At 37.6% G+C, this 14,071-nt stretch overlaps 1 protein-coding gene and 1 long non-coding RNA gene across 23 annotated transcripts in view; one reads left to right on the forward strand and one right to left on the reverse strand.

Annotated features, from left to right (window-relative positions):
- Positions 1-14,071, reverse strand: part of LOC106071711 (Kv channel-interacting protein 4-like) — a 323,919-nt gene that overhangs the window by 14,524 nt on the left and 295,324 nt on the right. The window lies entirely within an intron of this gene.
- Positions 975-2,503, forward strand: LOC129924295 (uncharacterized). The gene is made up of 3 exons (XR_008776295.1): positions 975-1,302; positions 1,944-2,020; positions 2,300-2,503. It is a non-coding gene; the product is annotated as an uncharacterized LOC129924295 (long non-coding RNA).

The raw sequence follows: 14,071 nt of genomic DNA on the forward strand, positions 1-14,071 counted from the left end.
TCATTGGAAACATTCTTTTCAATTTCTTCTTCGTAATTATCCCAAGAGTTGATTGTAAAGACTTTTGGAGCTCAAGGAATATGGAAGTTTGCCTCCATCTGCCAGTAAAAACAAGCTTCTGTCTGGGAAATATCCAAGCAGGTGTAGATTTGTAGATTTGTACATCCCTACCTATGGCTTGCATCCCAAGATGCTTGAGTTGGACGCTAGGCTAAAGGCCGAGCACACCGGGAAAACTCCACGGATTTCTTTTTCTGTACAACATCTCACATGCAGGTGTCATAAAAACGGTTCCTAGTGTGTGGATAGTGTTTTTGCACTCGCGATAAGGATTTGTCTGAAATAGCTTTTTGTTTGTCATTTATTGTTTGTTTTGTAGTTGATGAAGGCCTCGTGGCCCAAACGTCCTTTGTTTTACTTGGTCCGGCAGGGTTACATATATACATGTTTATCCTATTTTCTGTTCAATCGTTATATGGGCGATTCCAAAAATATATTAAATAATGTGCTTGAGAGAAGCTCAAGGATGATTGCTCATTAAATAATGAGATTATGTATAACATTAGATTTGTTCACTTATCAACTTATCAGAGATATAGCTATGGGGGGGGGGGGATGACGAGTGGCTTGCGCTGGAATTTGTATTTAAGTGACACGTCGATCTCACTCTCTTGCCCTAAAACCCACCCTTTTCCGGAAGCAAGATTTGATCAAGACGTCCAGGGACAAGTTTGGGTGCAGTGGATGACCAGAGACTTTCTGTGTGTCTTGTCCTTCTCTTGAGTGCTCCACAGCGCTGTGCTGGTACTTGCATTTCTGTCCGATTTTGTCTAGTTTTGTGACGTTACGCACAGGCCGCCAAGTCCAGACTTCACATGCTAGGTTTGACCGGCGCCTTCGACATAGAAAGCCTTAACTCTGACCAGGTCGCGGCCTACGTCATCACTGGTCAGAGGCCAAGGTTAAGCGTCACTGATTGATGCGTGTGTGCGTAACCACTCAGTCCACTGTGTTGCTGTGTAGTTTACATAGACAGAAAGATTTCTTTTGAAACAAATAGAATCTTCATCTAAATATGATTTAGACTTTTCAAAATATTCATCATGGATTAAAACTCTAGATCTACAATGGTGAACAAATGTCTCGTTTTGTAAAGGATCTAGATCTAGCACTACTAGCAGATATGCTTTCCGATTACCAAAAGATGATGAATGGTGGCTTAGAAAGAAAAAATGGCCAGCGGTAATACCTTTGGCTTAGTAGAAGGATTAGATCTACGTACCATTAAAGGAGTACTCTAAAGTAAGTAAATATTTCTAGATCCAGCATATTAACATTATACATAATTAATTGACTTTTATGCTTTTGATGATTAACATGATAATCATTATATAAAGTCAAAGTGGGTAGATCTAGAAATCTAGGCCTAGCCTAGGCATTGAATACTTGATTTAGGCTAGGACGATGTAGATCTAATTGTAAATCTATTCATTTAATAACGATTCTGTCAATAATTATAGAGTCTAGATCTAGTTTATATACCAATAGCATAGTATAGTCTGTATATTATATAGAAATACAAATAGACAGGTAGTAACTTATAGATTTATAATAGATAGAGATACATATATATATATATTATATAGATATATATATATATTATATAGATATATATATATATTATATATATTATATATATATAACCAGTAGAAGTACAGATCTATAATCTATTGTAGTCTATTACTAGTATTCTATAGTTACATAGACTCATTCTATTAGACTGTTAGACAGTTACTATTAGATCTGTCATATTTTATACCTCGGTATATACCAAATTATTCTAGTAAATGTTAGATGTTATATATAGGCCTAATATATACATTTTATTTTATATTTTATACAGTTTGCATTTCATTTCAAAAAAATTAATTGTAAACTTTCAGATCTGCCATTAACATTTTCAAGACGAAGTATCATGGACAGTATTGAAGGATTACATACTATAAAGGAATACTCTAAAGTAAGTAATAATTATTACTAGCATCTAGCATATAATATTAGTATTATAAATAATTTATTTTTTTTATGCTTTTGATGATCAACAAGACTATAAAAAGAGGCTATTGCTAGGAAGTAAATACTACTTTAGGTTAGAACTATATAAATCTATTAATTTAATAACGATTCTATCAATAGATATTCTAGTAAATGTTTGATATTATTATATTATATACAGTATTTATTTACAGTTTGCATTTCATCTAAAAAATATTAATAGTAAACTTTATTTAACTTTCAGATCTCCCGTTAACATTTTGAAGATGATGAAGTATTGTGGACTAGCTACTACACATGAAAGAGTAGAGAGTGCATTAAAAAAAGTGTTAAGTCTCAGGAAGTCGCAGGATGGCTGCCTGGTCTTGTGGTTTGCGCGCTGGACTGTCGTTTGGATTTATCGATGTCTCTGGTTCAAACCCTGCCCGCTCCCATCCCCTGTCGTCAACTCTGAAGGAACATCCGAAACATGTCAAACATATAAGGATATAACAGTAAAAAAAACATATCAGTGATTTCAGTGAATTTCAAGATAGTGTAAGAAATATAAATGTGTCTTCGTGTTGGATGTTCTTTGTCAAGAGGAGTGTATGATTTATGTACATTGTAAAGGTTCTGGTCCAGTTAAGGTAGTATATATAATATTCTAGTGTTCTTGGTACATCTCTTTGATGTTTTTTTTTTAAACAAACAGAAGTATTTGGTAAAGGTGATAAGCTACTCCTTAAAACTGTATCCTACATTTATGAAATTACTAATTTGTTAGAACTCATAGAACAATATTCTACAAAAATTTTACCAACAATACTAACAGTTTTTAAATGCTATTAAAGAAAACACTAAGTACACAAATACAAAAAATGACAATGAAATAAATATATTAAATTGACTTAAACCAAACAGGACTAAATAAGAAGACCATGTCACTTTTTATGGACTATCTAAATTAAGTATTGTCTACCCACATCCTGCAGATTCCTGCTTATATAAGTTATTGACCATGTACACTACATATATTTAAAGGTTTAAGATACAGTGGGATAAATCAAAAAGATGAAAATATTTCTTTTATCTTTCCTAATTTTAATGATTCATCAAAACATCATAAAGGTTCTCTGTAAGTCTAACTGTTAGATGTTATATTATGGGTAATTATCTTGTTTTTTTTAAGTAACTTGTGTAATCTATAAGATAAGATATGTTGCTGGTTATTGTGTTCATGTGGTTCTAAAGAAATTTAATGACTGCATGACTGGGGATGGGAGCGGCCAGGGTTTGAACTTGGGACCATCAATAAATCTAAGCGACAGTCCGGAGCGCAAGCCGCTCCACCAGGCAGCCATCCATATATATATAATATATAATTTAAATAACATTAACATTATATGAGCACGGAGGTCACGGTTTGACAGAACCTCAGTGTGATGAGTGTCACGGACACGTCAGATACCCTCTACCTGGTTTAGCCGGCCAGTCAAAGCCGTTTCCGGGGTGTGGCCGCTGCGCATGCTACAGCTTCTGAGAGCCACAGGTGAGAGTTGGGTACCGACTGGGGACCAGAGATAAGACTATTGGAAGAGGATATACGTCTTAGAAATGTAGACATTTTAAAGGATTGTCTACACATCAGGGAAAATAGACATAATCTATTCATCTGGGGCGTTAGATTTCAAACACTATTGTCCACAAATCAAGGAGACCAGACGTTGTGCACACAATACTTCTAAAAGTTCCCCTTTCAGACCTTGTGGTCTATAGGGTAGATGATGTAAAGGTCATCTATTTCAGTGGCCTACGGTTAACGAGGGTGTCATGTGGCCAGCACAACGACCAACCGCCTTTTCATTTCCCCAACCCATTAGAGCTGGGTGGACTTAGAGGCGCCCAAAGATCCCGAAATTAAAAATCCCAGTTTTCACAAGGATTCGAAACCAGGACCCCCGGTTTGGAAGCCAAACGCTTTACCGCTCAGCCACCGCGCCTTCTAATACTTCTTAAAAAACAACAACAAACTATTAGCACAAGTATATTTAAAGCTTATTAGTTATATCTAAACATGTTTTTTTTATAGTAACCATATTATTTAAAGAAAGAAATTATTTTTAAAACAATCTAAATGCCTTTAGGTTCTTAGCAAATACAGGATTCGAACTAAGCGTCTTTGATCGGTATTTTCCATCCAGCGTTGTTAATTCCATAGGAACATTTGTGTCCCGACAATCACGTGACAATTAGTATGTTGTCTAGTATGCACACACTTACACACACAGACACTAGCACACATAATAAATCAAGTCACTCATGTGAGAAATATGTTTGAAAAATGTATCCTGTCCAATGTGATTCATCGAAGTTTTCCAAATAACTTATTGATTGCCATTAATATTCGACTAATGGCGGGTACGCTGGACTCATTTTTAATCCTTTGGTTAATTATTCATTTAGTTGACAAGTTTAGCCACGGGTCTTGACAATGCCGGCGACCTCTGACCCCCAGCAACACCAATCAAAAAATTTACTAATGTTTACGATTAAACAGAGGCTGGGGCCATCATTAATCACATCCGTGACCTTTGGACCTTGGTGTAATTAATTAAAAGAGTGAATATCCTATGTTCATCACCAAGCACTTCATGAGTTCCATGAATCCATGAAGCAGGAACGAATAGGAAAAAAAAATACGAATTAATAAAATGATATTTAGCTTGGGGCCACCTTTGAGGTTAACACTTAGGTGTCCAGATTGAGCAATTGAGTTGTACAACTCTCTTAACCTTTTCTAAATTCAAAACGAACAATTAATAGAAAAAAAAAAGAATACTTTTAAAAGGATTAAAAAAAAAGGAAACACTTATTTAAGGGAAATAACCACTAATTACTGCCATTTATCTGAAAATTACAGGACTAAGCTTCCTTTTTGCTATAACTATATCCCTTTCTGCTAGGTAAATCAAAATTAATTAATTAGTACTGTTGATGGTCTATGTCACTGTGTTGATGATGTTGGTAAATCACGACTGTAGTTGTGTGTAGATGAATGTTATATGCGAGCTCGGACTAGGCACATCCAATAGAAACAAGTACAGTAGATAATGAATAACTCCTGAGAGTAAATGTAACACTAACTTTATTAAATAATAAGGGCACAGTCGGCGGCGTCTCTAATCTCTAATCCGGTCTCTCCGGTCGTCGACCTGTCCGTTGGTTCTCTATTTCCGTTCTAGCTTTCTAATGATCCGTTACGTCACAACGGAAAAACCCAATTAAACCCAAACTTCTACGCGTCTTTCTATTGTGTCATTACAGTACTAAATCATCTTATATCTTATCTTATATAATACAGACGTTACTTCAAAAAAGAAGATGATTACGTCCTACGCGTCATGCATTTAGTCATGCATATTAACCAATGACTTAAATTCAGCCAAGTCACTGGTTTTCCTGGCTAGCTCAGGCAACCCATTCCATGCTCTAATAGCACTAGGGAAGAAGGAGTGTTTGTACAAATTTGTCCTAGCATATGGGACGAGGAATGTGCCTTTATCTTTGTGTCTTTCAGAGTATTTTATTAAATTTTGTTTTTGTATTTGAAGATTATGGTTCAGTGTTTTAAGTATGATTGCTACTTTACTTTTGAGCCTTCTGTCCTGAAGGCTTTCTAAATTTAGTGATTTTACTAAAGGTGTTACTCTAGTCAAATGTGTATATTCGTTTGTTATGAATCTCACTGCTCTATCATCAACTAGTTACTACATGATTATTTTTCGGATAGATTCGTGTATTATCATCGACTATGAATTATTATGCAAAATTTCGACTTCCTCCGAGAACGGGAAGCGGGAGAAAAACGTAGTTTTAACGCAATAAAGGGATTAAATCCATACATACATTCACATCTCGCTAGCATTTATTCCCCTTATTTCCAGCTCAAACAAAATAATAAATCACCAACAACACTAATTAGATAATGTTTTGATAGATTCGTATCTTGCCAGTTTTAATACATTATTGGGCAAAGTTTTAACTTGATCAGAGAATGAGAAAAAACGTGTTCAGACTTTTTACCTGACAGACAGACAGACAGAGTGAGTTGATATAAACATTGTAAAAAGTGTAACAAACGCGATGTCTTGACATGACTAAGAAAAAGACAAAACGAAAGTGGGAATTTCCTCAAAGAAAAAATAGAAATATGGGAAATGTTTTCGGTAGCAACCGAGAGTTTTGGGTTGCTAGGCGTAGAGCAAGCTAAAAAAAAAACAACACTTTTTTTAGTTTAATTAGAGATTTGGTTATTTAAATACAAAAGTTATTCCTTCACCTATACCGAGATCTGTTGAACCGTTGGGGCACAACACATGATCTGTTGACCGTCTTTCTCCATTCCTCTCTGTCTGTTGCCTTTGAAAGAATGTCTTTCAATGACAGGCCGGTTCATGACATTTATGTTGTCTTCCCACAGCTTTCTCTTTCTGCCTCTTCTTTATTTACCTGGTACTGTTCTCTGAAGGAAGGTCTTTATGAGCCCTGAAGACCGTGTACTATGGCCATAGAGTTTTAGTTAGCGTTTTTTGACATTATTACTAGGTCATTGTGGAGTCCAATCGCTAAACTAATCTTAGCTCTAATCTCTTCGACAAAAACCTCAAGGTCAGAATGGGGGTACTTTTAATGATTACGCCTACCTACTTCAAGTATCGGTGCATTCAGTTAGTGCGATTAGGGCTAATCGATACCGTCATAGGAAGCTCGATGTTTCCTGCTAAGATGTAGCACTGAGGTGTGCTTGGTTTGCACGTGTAGCGTGAGAGTTGTAAGGTAAAAATAGATTTAACCCTCAAGTAAGAGCTGGTGAGATCGAGTACCAATTGTTAATTACGAGTAAAATCGATTACTCCACCCATATCATCCCATCAATAGTCCTCGACGCTAAAAAAAAAAAAAAACTTAAAAGAGAAAAAAAAAACAATATGCAGGCTGCTGAAGTATCGACTGAAATGGTATCGCAATGTGAATAGTCGATTACATTCTTTGCCTTATTTCTTATTGAATTTTGACAAAGTAAATATAGATAGATATTCTGCGCAGGCTACTCGCATCATTTTGTTTTAAGGGTATTTATTTAGCAATTTATCCCAGTTGGGATTTTAAAAAACAACTGTTATGTACATTAGATCTGCGTGTTATCTTGTGTACATAGAGTGTACATAGAGTGTACATAGAGTGTACATTTTCATGTTGTTACGCAGACCCCACTATGACCTACATACTTTATGACAATCAATGCAGACGAAGCGGTTGACTGCCGTGGACTGCGCAACAGAGAATGGATCGAAAGGAATACATTTCTTAACAGTCTTTGACATAAAGATACCATTTTGTTGTCTGTCTGTCTCGTCGTCCGCCACGTTTAGCGCTAAAACTAAAAGCGCTTGTCACGCAATAAAGCGCGGCAAGGTTTTCTAATTTAAAAAAAAAACACAACACCAAACCACGTGATCACATTTCTAGAGCACACATTTCGGAAGTACTATGAACAGCTCAAGGAAACAAGATTAAATATAACTACTTAGCATCTAGGGAGGTGCGGCGGCTGAGTGGTAAAGAACTCGGCTTCCGAACCAAGGGGCCCCTGCTCGAGTCCCTGTGAAGTTCTTTAGGAGTCCACCCAGCTCTAATGGGTACCTGACATTAGTTTGGGAAAAGTAAATGCCGTTGGTCGTAGGGCTGGCCACATGACACCCTCGTTAACCGTGGGCCACAGAAACATGATTTTTACATCGTCTGCCCTATAGATCTGAAAGAGATTTCTAAATATTTTAACTCTGAATACCTTGGAAGCTTGATACATTTAAGGAAGTCAAATTTTAAACTCAGGCGTCTACATTTCAAACTTGATATTTAATTTCTGTGAATTCATTATTAAAAGGAATTTCGTGTTGTGTACTCTTCCCAGGAATATTTTAATGTTTATTCATATTGGGATTTCAATTTGGATAATTAAAATATTTAAATTCTTAAAAAATGATTTGTATTAATTCTTAACCTTTCAAATTTCTTCGGCTAAATTAGATAAATCTTCAATTACATTTGTAGTGACATAGTAATAACTCCACACATTTAAAAATGGGTGCAAAATGGTTACATTAGGTCATCTCAAAGCGTACTCGTTTTATTCAATTAATATTACATGCTATATGTATATGTAATCAAATCCTTTTGGCAACAAGGTGTAACATGTATTAGAATTATAGTCACTTTGCACACCAAATGTGAACAATATTCTCTACTTCTGCAGAAGACATAACACTACACATATAAGTAAAAAAAAACTCACAATTCAAAGCCAATGTCATGGTCATACTGGAGGGGTGGGGGAGTGTTTATATCTTCCACCGGTTGATCCCGCCACCAGGAAACAATTTTTAAAACATTCTATTGCTGTCTAATGCATTTGTAGATTGAATTCGAAAATGTACTTAGCCATCAGATAGAGAAATATTTGACCGCGTCCAGTGTTATCTGATACATTTGTTAATGGATTGTTGTTGTTTTTTCTTGTTATCTCCACAAGTTCTCATGGACAGGAGATTTCTTCAAAAACTATTCGGTTGTTTTTTTATATTATTCAAAAAAAAATATATATTTGAAAAATAATTTTGTTACAAAAGAAAAGAAGAAAAAAAACTAAATTATTTTTTATAAGATGTTACGAGATATGAAACTACAAAACATCTGCGCTGTACTTTTGGCTATAATACTTGTACTGCACCACCAAAGTTTAAGACATCAATAATATAAATCGATCAAGGGTTACGTCTGTGCTGGATGTGGCAAAAATATTATTTAAAGACAGCACTGGCCAATATAATTATACAAAAAACATTCAAGAACAAGGTGCATATAGCCAGAGGCGTAGTGAGCAAAACGTGAGCTCGGGGAAAGGTACAGTACCGGCGCCCCCACCCAATTTTCCATGAACGTAACATAGAAATATAGGCTGAGTGTGGAACCCCCATGAAGGAGGCACCCAGGGCATCTTGTCCCCCCCCCCCCGCTATGCCTCTGCATATAGCAAAATAAGTTGGTAATGCGTGCTCAACAGTTTGAGCCACGCTGGTGTTAATCAGCTTAGGGGTGGCGAGTGGGGCGACCCCGCACTTGAGGTCGCCCCGATATAGCAGAAATCATTATTATCTAGTTTGTTGATTTGTCATGCAAACTGTTTCTGAATTAGTTACGTTAATTAAAGGCCATTAAATCAAATGTTAGAGAACTGGGGACAATAACTGAAAAGTACAGTTTTACCTGCAATTATCCGCATAATAGTAAATAATAATAATAATAATAATACCCCATTGTTATATCAACCGAGGGGATAATAACAACTGACCTCACAGACACCTTCAATGCCCTTAACATTCCTAGGAACATCTTCGTTGCCTGTCAGATGGCGGTACTGCTGCAGACCTGCCACATCACCAGAAAATTCCTCAGTGGAAACTGTTAAAGGGACCACGATGAATTTTGTTTCTCTTTAGCGAAAATCGACCCTGGCAGCGCCAGAGAATGACTACTCGTTCATTTCTAACATAATAATAATAATCTTTGTTATCCGTAAGGAAATTTGTCTTACAATTTGTGCATTACACCAAAAAAAAACAACATTATAATTATAAGAAACCAAAATGTACATTCACACCAGACTCACTCATAATGTGTAGTCCTCTACGTAAGGAAGGTACTATGTTTTGTAACAGTAACAAAGCCTACAGCATTAGAGTCGGTCGAGCGGTTAGCGTTATGTGGTATAGTAGTTGTGTAAAGTCTTCACTTACGGCTCTGGTGCCCGCGTATGACACTAGTCCGCAGAGCCTATGCGGACGCAGTGGGCCCCGCACTTTTATAGGCCCCGCGCTAATTCTAGGTGTACATTATTACATTTAAAACTTTATAACTTATATATTGTTATAAACCTAGTGGTGGCACAGATGGGGGTAGTGGTGTGTGTGCAGTCAGCCGACGCAAATCGCCCCAGGCCAGCGATAGACGAGCGGTTAACCTTGACGAGTTACGACGGTCAGCAGAGACGAGTGTCAACATGACGGTTCGGGAAGGATCGGCGTCCTGAACAGAGCTCAGGAGTGTCACGAGGGATGTAGTCATCTGACCACCCAGAATGGTCCAGCGACGTTCTGCCCGGTTCTAGAAGGCCAGCAGAGACCCTATATAAGGAGCGGAGGTGTCGCAGCCAAGACGATTGAGAAAAGGGGCTCAATACAGCAAGGTTCACGACAGAAGGTTCACGACAGAAGGTTCACGACAGGGCTTAGAACACGGTCGACTACGGTGTGGTTCTGTACGGAGCATTACGACGGTTCAGTGCGGAGTACTGTCAAGTACAGACCAGTACAGTTGAGACGACTGGCGTCTTGATCTTGGTCTGCGATCGAGTCCGACACAACGAACCTAGTGTGTGAAGTCAGTCCTGAACTGTTGAACCCAGTGCAAGCCCGGAACGAGACGGAGAGGCCAGTGCAAGAGTTGATACGGCGGTACGGTGTTATCGGAGAGATATTTGTACAGTCTTGTGTTACGTGTTGCCAATTGTACAGTATTGGCTGTTATTTCTTCAACTATTAAAGTGTTACGTTACTTTGGAGCCCTGAGTTGTCAAGTTCTTTAAGTTGGCGGTGTATGGTGCAGTTTGCAGAGAGCCTGGATAGTGAGATTTGTAATAATATAAAAACAGGTTTTGCGCGGCTTCCTGATTTTCCAGGGGCTAGTGGAAATCTCTTGTAATTGCAAAATATACCTAATAGTTTCTGGAAATCTCCTAAAATTAAAAATCTGAAAACTCACAAAAATCTCTTGAAAAATAGACAAAATTGTCATTTTGGGGTGACAATCCTACGAACAATAAAAAAAAAACGGCATTGTCAGCTTTCATTTAATAAAAATTTATTGTAAAGACGAATGTATTTTATAATTCAAAATCTTAATGTTGACATTATACTTATCTCTAGCTTGATTAGGCCCCGCGCAATCCGTTTCGCATAGGGCCCCGCAATAGCTAGGACCGGCCCTGCTCGTCCGGGGACCCGAGAACTGCTTAAAGTAGATATGAAAGTGGTTTGAATCTATTTAGAATCTATTCAGTTAAAAGGTCAAAAGTTCAGCTTTCAACAATTTAATATAAATTTAAAATTTCATGTCTGAATTTGTATCTATGCCTATAGGTGTGTACATATGTTTGCGTATGTGTGTAGCTCTCTCTCTCTCTCTCTTTAGGCCTATGCCTGGTTTAGTTTATGTGTGTGAATGTATACCTGTGTGTCATTGTGTGTATTTGTGTATGTCTATAGTTGTGTCTCAGTGCGTATTTATGATTGTGTATGTTAGGTTGTGGAAAGTGTGTGTGTGTGGGGGGAGGGTTGCATTCACCGTTCTCAAATCAACAAGTAGAAAAGGAACGAATAAAGTCAGGAGGAAAACAGGAGGAAATGAGGAGAGAGGGGGAGGGGGCTCCATGAGCGAGGACAAATGCCAAAAAAAAAAAAGGAAATAAATCCCCACCAAGAGTGACTTTGTCAAGGAAATAGAATCTTGTCTCCCTTGAGTAGCAGGAATCTCGGAGATGCGGTTCTAACGTGAGCCATAAGTATCAAACAATGGCCTTTGATTCAGGCTCAAGATTGTTGCGAATGTAGAGTAGACATGTGGAGAAGTAACAGTAACCATACACACACAGCCACGCACACACAGCCACACATACACACACGCTTATGTATATATGCGTGAAGAGATAGAGAGAGAGAGAGAGAGAGAGATTTGGATGGATAGATGGATGACAGAAAGTAAGAGAGAGAGAAAAAGAGAGAGAGAGAGAGATTTGGATGGATAGATAGATTACACAAAAAGAGAGAGAGAGAACGAGAGAGAGAGAGAGAGAGAGAGAGTGGAAAGAAGTATGACAGAAAGAGAGAGAGAAATAGAGATTGGTACGGATAGTAGGATGACAGAGAGAGAGAAAGAGAGACACAGAGAAAGAGAGAGAGAGAGTGACTATACATAAGAATTCATATTTGGCAAGTCGACCTCTGCAGTTAAAGATATAATGATGATATCAACTTACCGAATGCTAATGTTTGTAGAATCAGAAAGAAAAGTAACAGAACAAAATGGTCATCTTTTTTTTTATTTAAAAGAAGAAACTACAATTAAAATCTGGGCGAGCTTAAGACTGAGTGTTGTAGAGTGTCTCAGCGTGGCTTTAGTTTCTTTCAGACTGCTTTGAATTATTAACAAATAGAGCCTTGACCTTTGAAAACAGGTCTTCCAGAATAAATCCATTGTTCATTAGTTCAGTATTTTATATATAGGTCGTAACCTTAGGGAACTCTTTTGCACGTCGGGGAAAATCCACATAAGCAAAGAAATAAATTTACAGAGAGAATGATAGAGAGGAAGCGAGTGAGAAAGATGGAGAGAGAGAGAGAGAGAGAGATACCGGAGTTAAAATAGATAGACAGACAGACAAACAGACAGATATATAGATTATAGATAGATATAGATAGATAGACAAATAGATAGATAGATAGATAGATAGATAGATAGATAGATAGATAGATAGATAGATAGATAGATAGATAGATAGATAGATAGATAGATAGATAGATAGTTAGATAGATAGATATAGATAGATAGGTAGATAGATAGATAGATAGATAGATAGATAGATAGATAGATAGATAGATAGATAGATAGATAGATAGATAGATAACCACACAGACAGACAGTCAGACATACAGACAGACAGACAGATAGATAGATAGATAGATAGATAGATAGATAGATAGATAGATAGATAGATAGATAGATAGATAGATAGATAGATAGATAGATAGATAGATCTTATCAATTACAGATTTTCCATCGCACCAGAAGATAATTACTTCCAACAAGTAGCCAGAGCGAGAGAGAGAGAGACAGAGACAGTAAGAAAGACGTATCATGAATTAATAACGTATTGGTAGCCCAATATATACAGACAGACAGACAGACAGACAGATAAAGGCCTAAACGTCTCTATACTGTATTTCTCCTTCCATTACCATAGACTAGACCAGACCTGTCTGAGAAACTCTGTGTCCTGTTTCATTTTCCCCAGAGCCTTCGACTCACAGTTGGCAACACAGACGCAATTAGTGGAACGCCTTGAGTTCGACTGCCTCCTTCGGTACGCACGTTAGAGTGTGTTATAATTATCTTGCACACGTCGAGCACACACACTATCATCTTACTGTTGTGTTGCTCTCTCTCTCTCTCTCACACACACACACACACACTACATCAGAAGAAACACTAAAACCCAACTAAAGTCCATTATAGAAACGAAGTTTGACGTCTCAGTAGCAGCCCCTGAGATAAAGTCCGCAGCTGAGACATATCGTCATAGAAGGCTTGATCACTGGCCTGCAACGTCACAACCTGTGGGCAGTGGAGACCAATAGCTTGGCGCCACGTCGTACAGACTTGCAACGTGTACAATTGGTTCCCACTGCCCACAGGTTGTGACGTGTTCAGGCCGTCTATAAGGATACGTCTCGAGCTAGCTCGGTAATGCGGCGCGAGCCAAAAGATATTCGCATATTACTGTACAGCAATGTGGAAGCCTGATCGTGTGATATTCGCTCAGGACTGCCGTCACGATGGTCATGAGATCGAACCCTGCCAGTTGTCATTTTCTGCCGTCTTGCAAGAGACTAGAACCTGGACATAATTATCTTCGTTCCTTAGAGAACGTCTGAAACTTATAAGACAAGAAAAAACACAGCACGCTTATTTGTTTTGATGTTGTTTTTGTACTGGTGTTTAGAGACCTAAATTGTCAGCTGCAAGACTACGCCACTATTTAATTGTTTCGAACAGTCATTAAGTCTTTAGGTGAAAAAGTCATTAAGCATATCTTTGGGGAAGAAGTACACATTTTCAGACATATATCTCAATACTGAAA

Source organism: Biomphalaria glabrata, chromosome 1 (assembly GCF_947242115.1).
Source record: "Biomphalaria glabrata chromosome 1, xgBioGlab47.1, whole genome shotgun sequence".
Lineage (NCBI taxonomy): Eukaryota > Metazoa > Mollusca > Gastropoda > Planorbidae > Biomphalaria > Biomphalaria glabrata.